Source organism: Falco cherrug, chromosome 12 (genome assembly GCF_023634085.1).
Source record: "Falco cherrug isolate bFalChe1 chromosome 12, bFalChe1.pri, whole genome shotgun sequence".
NCBI classification, from domain to species: domain Eukaryota; kingdom Metazoa; phylum Chordata; class Aves; order Falconiformes; family Falconidae; genus Falco; species Falco cherrug.
The window spans coordinates 4358752-4371887 of NC_073708.1; the positions used below are offsets into that span (position 1 = coordinate 4358752).

The 13136-nt window shown below is 43.3% G+C and overlaps 1 protein-coding gene across 2 annotated transcripts in view; it reads left to right on the plus strand.

The window, feature by feature from the left end:
* NIBAN1 (niban apoptosis regulator 1) overlaps positions 1-13136 on the plus strand; it is a 69486-nt gene that overhangs the window by 8561 nt on the left and 47789 nt on the right. The window contains exon 1 of one of the 2 annotated variants that reach the window (XM_055724714.1): positions 10672-10795. The exons of the other annotated variant lie outside the window; for it this stretch is intronic. The gene's annotated coding sequence lies outside the window, so the exon portion shown is untranslated. Of the gene's footprint in view, positions 1-10671; positions 10796-13136 lie in introns of those variants that run through there. 2 annotated transcript variants of the gene reach the window in all.

Sequence of the window (13136 nt, forward strand, 5' to 3'; positions counted from 1 at the left end):
TGCTGAGCCTGTGGCGGCCGATGTGACAAGGAGGAGGTGCCATGTCAGCCCTCAGAGCGTGACTGTGACCGTGGTGCTTGGTCGGTGTTTGCTGCTGGCCCTTGCAGGTGCTGTGTGGTCACGCTCCGGGATCTCGGAGGGGGCTGTGCCAATTGTTCAGGTCGGGGCAGCACACGCTCCTTTGGGACTGCCTCAAACCGTGCCCAGCACCGTGCTGCTCGGCGGGCTGGGGGAGCTCCAGCCATGGGGGCAGCAGTGAATGAGCTCCACAGTGGAAAACAGCGCCAGAGCTTCCTGGCTTGCTGCCTCCTTTACGTGTCTTCCCAGTGAGCCACGTCTGTCCTTCAGAATAAATTCTGCTTTTGAGATTTATGCAAAGTGAGCACGTCAGCTGATCTTCAGGTTGTTTCTTCAAGATGTCATTGCTTAAGCCGCGAACGTGGTGCATCTTCCCCGCTACAGTCTCTGGCCAGGTGGCATGCCGAAGAAAGCCACCCACGTCAGTGCCTGGCCTGTTTTCGGTCTCTCCGCTGACAACACCAGCAGTGGTGGTGCCTTTTCAGATGATGGTGGACTTGCAAGGAGATCGTTGGTGATGGTGTAAGACAGTTCATCGCTCCCCCAAAATGCTGCTGTTTTTTCCAGGTTCACTGTGCGGTGTTAGAAGCATGTTTTGACTGCGGCTCTCATGCACTGCAACAGGTAACTCACAGAAACACCCGAACTGTGTGTTCGTTGTTGTGTGTGGGACACGTTAGTCCTCATAAATCGTGTCGTGATACAAGCAGTGTAAGGCAATCCTTGTTCCTGGTTGTTTACTCTTCAAGCAGGCAAACCACACAAAGCTACAGCAAAGGCCCAGAGGATCAAAGGCAGGGACCAGGGAGTGCCAGGCTGAGGAGAAGCAGCCTGTGCCAGTCCCCGGAGCAGGGTCAGGCCTCTGCATCAGTTCCAGCTGCACCGTGCTGATGTGTCAAAGCCAGGCAGGGTTAACAGCTACGGGACGTGCTAGGGACCAGCTGGATGTTTAAGCACTCGTGATCACTAAATACTTTCACAGCTGACCTTAGGAAAAAATGTCTGCAGCTTCTTTATGTTATAAAAACATCTGGGACTTCCCATGAAGGTTTATGTTCCCCAGGTCAAGGTAGCTGCAGGTTTTTTGGAGCTCAAAACCAGCTCTGTCCATGCATACAGTTTCTAAAGATCCCGTGCTCGCTGCCTGTGATGCCTGATTCTCTGAAGTAATACCTTCCTGGATTTACTGCTGGTTTTTAGTTCTGTGTGCTTGGGATCCCAGCTAAAACAAAAATTGCCCTCGTGTGCCATATCTGGAAGCTTACTGCCCATCAGCTTTTCCCTACTCTTTTTCAGAGCAATGTGGGCATTGTTGCTTCAAATTTACAAAAGATGCCACCGCCATCCCACCGCTCAGCGTTCCAGCTCACTCATCGCTGTCCTTTTAGCTAGCATTCTTCTTTAGCCCCCCCTCATCTGTTATCTTAGGAGGCAATTTTTAAAGCTTTACGTATTTTCCTTCCTCTGCGTGAAACCACAGTTGCTATTTGTGCTGAGATTCTCTGCAGAGTTTTATTGCGATGATGATAACTGAAGATCCGATTCTTGAAGCAGCATTGGGGATGTTAAATATCTTAGGTGTTGTCTAAAGACCAGCTTGCGTCTGTTGAAGGTGATAACGGAGAATCCTTGCAGATTTTCACTTGATATTCCACATATTATAGTGGTCACGCTACAGGAAAAGCAAGCTTTCATCATCCCCAGGCAAAGATTTAATGGCAGGGTCAGTGCAAAGGAAAAAAAACAAGGCTTTTTTGCTCTTACAGATATTCTGTAAAGAGTATTGTTGTCTGTAATTTAGTCTGCCAGACACTTTCCACTGTTTTCAGTTGCAAATGAGGCTTTGCCAGTCTTCAGCTGTTCAGGCTGAAGTTTCCATGCTAAGTGGCCTCAAATTGCATTTTTGAGAAAACTGCAGCTAAAGTGGATGAGGTTTTGGGGTTTTTTTTCTTTTTTTCTGAGAATTAAGCTAAAGAAAGCGTGGTTTTCCTCTCTTTGGATGTTCTGTTGAGCATCTCAAGCATATCCTGCAAGAGCAGGGAAGGGGCTGAGGGCCGTAGAGCTGGAATAAGGCAAGCCAGAGGCGAGTGGGAAGGGTTTCTATCCACTGCCCAGTGTTCCCCTGCTGAACTAAACCCTGTCGCTTCCACGTTTGCTCTTTGTGCAGGCTAGCAAATAGCTGTGACACCTACAGCTACCAGCAGCAGTTCAACCCTGTAGATAAAGGTGATGCCACAAAGCAAACACGACTTTCTATCGCATAAGCTTACTGTGTTAGTGAAAAGGTCCATGGATCAAAGCCCTGAACTTGCCCCTGTTGTTTGAGGGAGACCAGGGTACAAAGGCAGCTTTTTGATATATTTTTCTATTGGCTTCATTCAGTAGGAAGCCCCAGATTTGTTGTTTGCTTTGGTCTTTTTTTTTTTTTTTTTCCCCTTCTGAGATTTCCTGTACACCTGCCAAGCTACAGAGTCCCGTGCAGGCATCAATCAGCTGATCATCCCGCTGAGATACAGTGATAGGTGATGGTATTTTATTTCATACATGAGGAATTATGGCTATTAATTTGGGGCTTGACAAACCTAGTGCTTAATTTTTCAGGCAACTGGCCATTTTAATGCTCTCCCCGGATTTCCAGCCAGGCTCCAGCAGTGCTCAGTTGTGACTGCGGGCACTCCCCACTTTTGCAAATCAGAAAAAGAAGGTGGCAGGAGCCAGCTGAGAGCTTCTTCCATGAGTGATATACATTCTGTCCAGCTTTACATCTTGTAGAAGATATAGAGACAGGATCTGCTTCTTTGGGGTGGTATTTGCCTGCCTTAAATATAAATCAGCTCCCTGCTATTTCCAGCTCACCATGCCACAAACTTTCAGAGCTCTGCCGTGAATGGGGAGGTGATTAGAAGGTAGTATTTTTAGGTGTGATTGTAAAGAAAAGTAGCTGTAACCGCTGCTGCTTGTGCTTCATCATCTTTGCTCTGAGCCAGGGAAGCAGCAGCAAAACAACTGACACAAGGAGTGTTTGAGGATAGTGACAGTTCGTGAGTGTGGCTGGAGGGAGGTGTCCAGATGTCAGGGTTGCATTTGATGTGTCTGGAAGGAGGACTCAAAAAATTATCCAGATTGTCAGCTGATCTAAGTTTTTGGTGGGTTTTATGCTGCTTTTGGAGGAGAAAAGATCATAGAGGCATAGAATGGTTTGGGTTGGAAGGGACCTTTAGTCCAACCCCCCTGCCGTGGACAGGAACATCTCCCACCAGACCAGGTTGCTCCAAGCCCCGTCCAATCTGGCCTTGAGCACTTCCAGGGATGGGGCATCCACTGCTTCTCTGGTGCCAGTGTCCCACCACCCTTTAAAAGTGTTTCAAATGCACATAGAAAAGGAGACTGTCTGAATTAGAGGTACAGAGAAGACACAAGTTTTTGATTTTCATATGCTTTTAAAATGTAATCATGGTTGTTTAGTTAGTTATTAGTGTTTTTACCAAGCTTGGTAATTTGCAGTGGGTTTTCTTTCCAGCTATGGCCAGGAAACAGTTTCCTTTACCCGTCTTGTGGCCCACATTTGAAGAAGGCAAAACGATCATGTGATGACCCTGTGCTAGGAGCACAGGTCTGTTATGGTGCTGTACTTCTAACGAAGAAGGGCGGGCATCAGCTGAGGCTATGCCATTTCCTACAAAGTGATGTTGAAAAAATTATTCCGAACTGAAACATTGCCCAAAACCCAAAAGGAAAGTAGAAAACATCTGCAAATATCTTAAGGGCGAGTGTCAAGAGGATGGGGCCAGGCTCTTTTCAGTGGTGCCCAGCAACAGGGCAAGGGCCAATGGGCACAAACAAACACAGGCAGTTCCGTCTGAGTAGGAGGAAGAACTTTGCCTTGATGGTGGCAGAGCCCTGGCACAGGCAGCCCAGAGAGGCTGTGGAGTCTCCTGCTCTGGAGACATTCAAACCCCACCGGGATGTGACCCTGTGCAACCTGCTCCAGGTGACCCTGCTTTAGCAGGGGTTGGACTGGATGGTCTCCAGAGGTGCCTTCCAACCCCGCCTGTTCTGTGACTCCGTGAAGTGTCAGCCAGCACGGTGAAGGCACATCCACCTCCTGGGCAGGCTGGAGTTAGCAGATCAGCTGTGTGCGGAGGAAAGGGCGATGCCCTAAAATGAAGCTGTAAACTTTTTATACAAACCAAACCAGTCTCTGGCATTTCATGGATCAGACCTCAGAGGTATTGCTCAGTATTATAATGTACTAAAATGAAGGCTGGTGGGTGCACAGCTCCCTGGTGTAGCTTCCTATAACTTGGCATGGGAGGCTTGATAGACTGGAGCCAATGGTTGTTCCAGCATCTTTTGCTTTAAAAAAAGATAAACAATCAGAAATCCTGTGAAGCAAACCTGCACGTGCTGCACAGGAGGATTTAATCCAGGGAAATCAACCCAATTAATCCAGGTGTGTACTCTGTGATGGAGGGACATACATCCATTTGAATATGAAGCATAATAAATCATCTGTTTACCTCAAGAATCTGATATTTTCTCTCCAAAGCAGGATGGCAAGCTGTGTTAGCCTCCTTGCCCATTTATTCAGTTTGTGGTACAAATCAAACGTTAACAAGTTGGAAAGAGGTCTTGAGCAGACCAGTGAAAGGCCACAGGACAGGCATTGCTCCCAGTTTCCGTGAGCTTTATTGGAGTCCAACCGATATGTCAAAGGTGTTTGTAACCCATGCCAAAGTCTTACTTCAGCCATCACAATGTATTTAATTGAAGAAACTGATCTCAAGGAAGTTAAAAAAACTTCGTGAACTACAGAAGCAAATCGTGTGCTGGGTAGAAAATGATACCGATAGCTGCTTCTGTCAGCCTGCTGGTCCAAACCAGACTGAAGGAATGGGGAAGGATGTTGGTGTCCATATGGACTGATGTGGGATTTGAGTACCTCTCTCTCTGGATGCCCAAATCAAAGCATCTTGCAAACTTGAATCCTAATTTAACCTTACTTCTACATCTGTGGTACTTCACTGGTCTGCTGCATTGGCCACACTGCGTTTTTAGGGCTAGTATTAGGATTCAGCTCCCATTTCTCTCATTCCTTTAGAGATAAATATTTTAGTTATGTGGCAGATGCTTTCTTTGAGGAATGGCAGCAGCGTGCATGCTTGGCTTCGTGGTATGTAATTTCTGTGCCACTGGAGGGACCATGGGTGTTTTGTTAGCCCAGCAGTGCCAGTCCAATTGTCCCATTATGGGGTTTCCACAGGAGCTGTAGAAGAAAGGTCCCCATGTTGTTGTATGTATTTCAGCATTCTCTACCACAGCTCCAATTCCTTCCTCCTCTTCTTGAGTTTCAACTGCTTTTTAGCTGAGAGCAGGAGGGCCCAGCAGCAAGCTGCTTTCAAACCATGTCCAACCCAAGCAGTGAGGAGTAAGAGCAGAATTGAGGCCGTATTTGCTGTGAGACCCATCTGAGGTCTGCAACGCTAAAGAAGCTTCTGTAGAAGACTTTGGAGGTTGGGCATTAAGGGCCTGATGTGTTTGTGATAATCTCTTGGGAGCTGTGGCCAAGTAGCGGTGACAAATCATAAACTGAAGCAGCCCAGCGAGAAGCCACGCTGGCATTTTTTGGAGGAAGAAGCTGGGTTTGAAGGGAACGAAGAAGGAAGGCCCCCATGTGAACTTAACACCAACTTCCCTTACGCATGGAAAAAAACATGAAGCTGCTTGGCACATCTCGTACCAGAATGGGGGGTGTCTGAAGTTGATACCACACTGAGATACAAGGGAGTTACCAATGTAAACAAACATACAAAACCAACGTGTTGGTAAGAGTATAAGATACTAGGTGGTAATTTTGAGCAACAGCTTGTGGTTTGTTAGCTATTAATCTTGCTACATGGTTTTTCCTTAGCGTGCCTTAAATATTTAGGCAGCAGGAAGTGTGGTCAACTGAGAAGTTGCTGTGCTCTTTCTGTAACGCTTGGCATAGGCAGGTGTTACTTTCATGAATATAAACTGAAATCAGACTTGCCTTGGAGGGTGCTCTCACAGCCGAGTTGTGCAGGGCGTTGGGGCTGAACGGTGTAGGTGAACACTGGCTGGGGTTTTATTGCTACTGTCTGCAAAAGAGTAATTTTTGAAATAAAATCCAGCCTCCCTGATAGCTGAGGTGCCTGGAGTTCTTCTGTAGGAAGGGACACGTGATTTTCTGAGAGGCTGAACCAAAAATAAATTTAAAGCTGAATCTGAGGATGCTATACAAGATGTCAGGTTGAGTTTCTGTGACTGTTATGTATAGTAGCGTAGGCTGAATTGGTGCCAGAGATGTGAGCGTGCACAGCCTTGGGAGGATGTGAAAGCCATATTTCAGATGGGGCCCATCTCTCTATTCATAGTTTTAACTTCTTTTGGATGATGGAGACATCTGTAAAAAGTAGTAAGTCCCCTTTCCTTCCAGAATAAGACTATGAGTTTTCCAGCTGTTGGCTAAGACAGGTTTTCTTGTTGAAATAGCTTTTGTCTGATGTAAGTCTAAAACAATATGGTTATGGTAACTGAAAATATTTCTTTATCAATTCTGTCCCTTGTTAGTTTTAGTTGTAAATCTAAGTATTTCCATTCATTGTTGCTTCTTGGTAGCAGCTGTTTGATTTTTAAAACCTTATGGAGTCTTCCAGTGAAGTGCACACTGCTGATAATATGCAGTATTACTTATATTCTGTATTTTCTTTACCATACTGTGTGGTTAATTTTCTTTCATCTTCATAGTGGATTCTCGTGATCATAGAGCACGCTCTTGCTTTCCTTCAGAAATCCTGTCATCTTGAATAATGCAAAAACAAGCCCATAACATTGATTCATGTGGTTCTTGGTTGCAACCACAATAATATGGATTGTGCCATATATTTGTCAGCTGACGCCATTCTGTATTCATAAAACAGGCCTTAGGATCTTTTTTTAGATCTGTAGAGTTTAAAGATTAGCTTATTAGGCACCTCTCTGATGTGTAATTATTCTGGACTGAATAATATGTTAACCAGAAGATACGCAATTTATATACAGCAGACAAGTAAAGAAGAGCGTATGCTTAAAAAATCAGTTTGCTGGAGCAGTTTGGCAAAAAACTTAGTTCTAATGCATTTAAAAGACTTTTTATTTAAATAACTTTAAAAAAAATAATACATGTGCTGGCTAGTGAAGCGGTTTTACTTTTGTATCTTACATGTTTCTTGACTATAATTCTGTTTTCTCTCAATTTCAAAATACACTATTTTACAAATTAGAGGAACCCTAGGAATTAAGAGTTTAAAAAGCATGTTAGGGTATCTGCTGAATCATGGGACTGCATTATCTCCTCCAGCTTTCTTCACATTGCTCCGTACTAGTCATTCTTGAATGAGATAACATCTTATGCTTTCTTTTTTTGTCACAGAAGGTTCTCCTGAAGCACACTAAGCAGGTATTTTTAATACATCCACACAAAATTTGTAATTTTTAGAACTTCAGTTGGCATTTAGACTTTCAGCTTGGCTTCAGAGGTGCTGAGCACCCACCTGGCACTGGTGGTTGGAATCCAGAAGTTCTGGAAATGTGAGAAGTTGCCTCACACTGCTGGCAGCAAAAGTAATTTTCAGAAATGCCTTTGAATCTTCAACCATGTATACTATCTTCTTAGTGACAGAGGTACTTCTAAAAGTGAAATAATTATGACACAGGGACCTCGTTACTGATTCAAAAGAGGTTGTAAGAAGATTATCATCTCCTAGACTATGAGTTTTGTGGCATTTAGCTGGGGCATGTGTCCCTCGTAAGGACATGCCTGCAAGCAAAATTGGAACCCAGTATGTTAGATCTGAGACCTGTGTTTTGTTATCCTGACCCCTGAACTTCTGAGACGCACGAAGAGGAAGTCATGACTCCATGTAAACTCAGAGTTTTGGAGCCAGAAGGTTCAACTTGACTGGCTCATTTTCGAAGGTTTGGTGCATCTTTGCTAGTCCAGCTTAGCATAAAGCAGAGACTGCAAGATGCACTTTTTCAGCACTCTGTCCTAGTGGCCATGGGTTTTACATTGGAAGCTATAAAGAATCCATGAATCATATTGTTGGTTTTTGTGAATACAGTTTTCCAAAATTCCTGGCCTGTTCTTATTCAGTCATCCTTCACTGATGTGCTCTTTAGTTAACCAAAAGCCTGCCTGTTTGTATGAAGCAGCTGGTTTTATGCAAAACCAATGGTGAACCTCTTGGTGAAATAACTGCTTAGTGATGCTTGAAAGGGTAAACAGTGAAGAATTAGTGTCCCAGGGTACAAAGAAGTTCTGCTACTGCATGAGTAGCGTGTGGCCTGAGTAGCATCTCATCGGAAGAGATGATGGCACTGTATAGTAGAGGTCTTTAGGAGTAATGGCGAGGGATAGAAAAGTCTCTAAAAGGTTATTGTGGATTCAAGAGCTCTTGGGGGTGTTTTGAAGCCACACTGGATGCTGTTAGGTGGAAAAATATTTCATAGAAATTGAGTCCTCATCCTGCACTTCATCAGCTGTGTGAATCCCATCAGCCGAAACAAAGACAGAGATTGGATTTATGTGGCTTTCTGACAAAGAATGCAAACGTGGCTTTAAATTTAGTTGTAATCAGTAAAAGCAGGCAGCCTTTGGAGGAATTCAGATTTGGATGAGATTCAAAATGTGCGTTGCTCCATTAGAGGCAGTTTGTGGATATTGGACGCTTACATGGGCTCAAGGCAAGCTTTGGTAGAGCAGCCCTGAAGAGGCTGGAGCAAAAACTAGAGCATCTCAGAGACTCTCCTTTATCTTCTGCCATCACATAACTGAGGAGTTTGGGGAAAGACACACAAAAAAGTACATTGTATAATTTTGAAATGTCAAAGCAACACCACATAATCATAGCTGTTTATTATTATCCCAAATCTCCTCTTTCTTATGAAGACCTGCACTAACATAAACATTTTGTGCCCCTTTTTGCCACAGAGAGTTGCCTTTAGCATCCTTTTCCCCAGTTGTGAGTCTGTAAATAAAACTGCTGCCTGGCTGCCTCCCTGGTGAAATAAACCATGATAGTGTGCTTCAAATACAGTTGAGTAGATAGGAGCTAAATATGTTTACAGTAGCATTACTAATGATTACTTCTGCATTCAGAAAATGAAAATGTAATCTGAGGTACATAAATTTGCCAGTTAAAACTCCTTATCACACAAAAGCTATTCTCTTCTATTCTTATCCGCTCTTGCACGTTGCATTCTTATGGCTGTTTTTTTCATAGTCCTCTAAATAAAACATTTTACAAAACACAGAAAGATGAAGAATTTATGTTTTGATGTGGGCAAACACAGCAGAGGATCACATTCTTCTCCAAAAAGAGAGGAAGTATCGGCATCCACGTCGATAGGAGCTCAGATTGGGTTGAAGGTGAAAACTTTAGAGATCCAGGATAGACAAACTGGGACTTACCAAACTGGAGCTCCATAACTGATCAAAGGCTAGAGCGATGAAAGCCAACTGTTCGGTGCACTCCCTGAGGCATTGCCACCGTAGATATAAAACCCAGCCTTGAACATGTACTGGTTACATGTTGCCACAAGTCATGGTATATGGGCAAGTACTTTTGGTGTGTCTGTGCGTGGAGGTCCTGCTGAAGACCTCAGGAGGTGCAGCGCTACCGAGAACCAGCAGGAGAGCTCTCACTGAACCAGTTCCAAATAAATTCTTGGGAACAAATTTCCTCTTCTTAGTAATAACCTGTCTGGCTGTTTTTCTGAGCCCAGAAGCTCACGTGGTCCTACTGTACAAACACAGCGCTGGAAGAAGGTGGTTTTGATTTGGTTTTTTCCTTTCAAGTTGTGTCATGTCACAAGCCCTTCTGAATGTGAAAGATAAATGGAGAGGAAATGAAGCAACTTATCTTTTTTTTTTTTTTTTTTTTTTTTTTTTTCAAAAAGGAAGGAGCATTGAAACTTTGAGGCGGAAGAGCTGAGCGGCTGAGGAGACTCAAACACACATTTAGTGAGAGAGACAATAGCTGACTGTTGCTTCTTCCTGGGAAGGCTTCTTAGAAATGGAAAAAAACAAACACCAGCACTAGCCCTATTGTCTTCTCAGTGATGCTTTCATGAGCGCTTGAGGAACTGAAACTCATCCAGGCAGAAGAAGAAGAAAGTACAACACTTGGCGGACTGTCAAGTGGCTGGATTGTAACCCCTCTGAGCTTGATTCCACCGCATATAAGCAGGCTTTAGTGAGACCAGCTCTGTGGAGGAAGTAAGGTGACTTTGAGGCTCCTCCTGTGGACTTGTGTGCCACCCCCTTCCCGTCACAGCAAGCGACGCTGTGGCTACGCCTGCCTGGGAGTCACAGTCAGACACTCAGTGGGGCTCTGGTGTTTCTCTGAATTATGGCTAAAAGTAGAAGCCTGAAAAAGAAAATAAATACTTTTCAACAGTTTTCTGGAACAAAGAGTAATTAGACCTTAAACCCAGCATTTGTGCAGGAGTGACTGTAAGATGAAGGTCTTGCTTTGTATGTGTCCTCCTTTATATTTCCACCAAATTCTTTCTGAACACAGTTCTTTTTCCTTCTTTTTTCCTTCAATTCCCATAACCTGTGACCTTGTGACCTGGGAGTATTTCTTCTACCTCTGATCATCTGGATTGCTGGCACTGGCTGGCTGTAGGAAGAGCAGACCTGGTGAAAGTGAGGGTACCCGGTCATCTTTGATACTGCTGCAGTTGCAGAAAGTTAAGGGTTACTTTGATTTTTACTTGACTTCTTTTCAGGATAAAATTTCTGGAATTAATTCTGAATTTGCTAGCAGAAGGTATACTTTTATTAGTCAGGTCCCAACTATGATACACAAGAATCAAAGGCATAAACTCTGCCAAGTCCAAGGAATGATTAAGTTTAATGTGTCCTTTTAGCTTCGCAAAAAATCTCCAAAAATATTTGGATCACTTTGTTTCCTTCTTTCAGTGTTTCAAAAGTACTGGGATCTTGATTATGGCCATGCTCAAATTTGGATGGGACAAGAGAGGGAAAAGGAGGCCACTGGCGGGTCTCCTGTTTTGAGAAGCTCCAGGCAGCCAGAGGGCCATCTCCCTTCTTCTGTTTGCTTGTTCCCCTTTGTTTTCTATTCACGCCCTTTGCCTCATTTTCTCTGCTGCTGCCCATGGATTGTCCCTGGGCTAAATTTAGCAGGGGCTTTTGGAGTGGTCACATTGGTTTTGTGAGGGAAGGGAGGACCTCCTTCAGTCATTTGCAAATTCTGTTTCTGGTGCACCCATTTCACAGCTGGAAGAGAGCAAAAGGCTTTGTCCTAACCCAAACTGGGAATTCTGGGCAGCAGCAGCCTCTATAGTAGAGTCTGAGTAAAGCAGGAGTGAGAAAACCAGACATACTAATTCAGGCCAAGATTGTTTTAAGGGCGAGAGCAGACTTACTTGAGGTCTCTACAGCTGAGCATCAGTGCATCTTCCTGCCTTCGCTTTACACCAGACATTTCCGTAGCTTTGAAAAAACCCTGGGTCTGCACGTCTAGCACTGTGGTACCAGCTCTTGGTGTTTCTCAGCTAACTTGAATTATAAAGTTTATCTGTTGCATCATACGAGTTGTAGTTTCCCTTCCCCATCTCTAATATTCACAGAAAAAGAGACGGTTTTACATAGGGCTTGGTGAGCAGATTCATGTAATAATTATATACTTGCTTTTTAAACTCTTAACCTCAATTGATGCTTTTTTGCAGCCATCAGAAGAAACCTCTTTCCCCACAGGATGAGGCACCAACGCTTCCTCCTGACTCTTCTGCAGAATTAAACATTCAGTGAACAGTGTAGTTTTGCTGGCTGGGAGATACTATCATCCACAGAGAAGTAGAGTTGTAAAAGGGGAGACTCAGTTCCATGAATGTAGCCCCTTAAATGCTTGGAACTAGTTCTTACAAAGTATGAATGCAATCATTTTTAATTCTATTTATTTATAAAAATATAGCAATATTAGGATATTATCTTATTTTTCTGAATGGGAGAACAGACTGTCAGCAAAGAAGATTTGTCTAGTTTGCCTTAGCTAAGGCACAGAAAGGTTAAATAACCATATGTTATGAAAAATCATTTAGAAATGCCAGAACTAAGGAACATTTGTCTACTGATTCATTTTCCCACCTTAAAACCACTAGTCCGCACTGGTTGCTCTCCTGCAGCTGCTGGGTGTACATATGGATGGATAATATTATGGAAATAGTTTTTCAGTATTTTTAATGCGTATGCAAAACAGGTTACTCGGAGTCATAGTGAATAATTCTGGCTTTACCAAGGCAAGCATGCAGACTATTTGCTGGGATCGTGGCATTGCACCCTATGGCGTAATGTTGTGAAACAACATTTTGTCTTGTAGGTTGTGTCAACCCTGAACAATTCCTACTGTAGCATCTTCGTAGCCAACACAGTCCGTGTGTCGGAAAATGTTCCCACTGTATCCCCACGTTTTGTAACATCAAAATATATAATATATTGAAGAAATTCTGAAGTAATGCTTCACTCTTCTAGGTTATATGAAGTGAGTCCTCCCATACTCTCCCCGATAACGTTTTGCTGTGACAAGTTACGTTTCTTTGCATTCATCTTATAGTATTATAGCACAAAATTCGTAAGAACCTGAAGTAAATGATTAAAAATACACTACAATGGAAATATTCTTCTATTTTTGTTGTCCAAGCTTAATGCAAAGTGGGAGGTGGGGTAAAAAAATTCCTTGGGATGTGAACTGCACTTTACCTATTGCTCTTGCTGTAATATAAAGTTTTATTAGAAGCTGAAGTATATATATATATATATATTGTTTTTAAAAAGGGGGAAGAGTAATAAAATTGATTCTTGGTTTTCACAGTTATCTCTTTGTCCATCTGAAGACCTGTGTTTTCAGCTACATCTAATAAGGATAAATATTTGTCTCCTTTGCTATGTGAAATATGCATCTGTTATTTTTTTCCCCTGTGCATAACAAACTTTGCAGCCCAAGTATCACTGTGATTTTTACTTAAAAGAG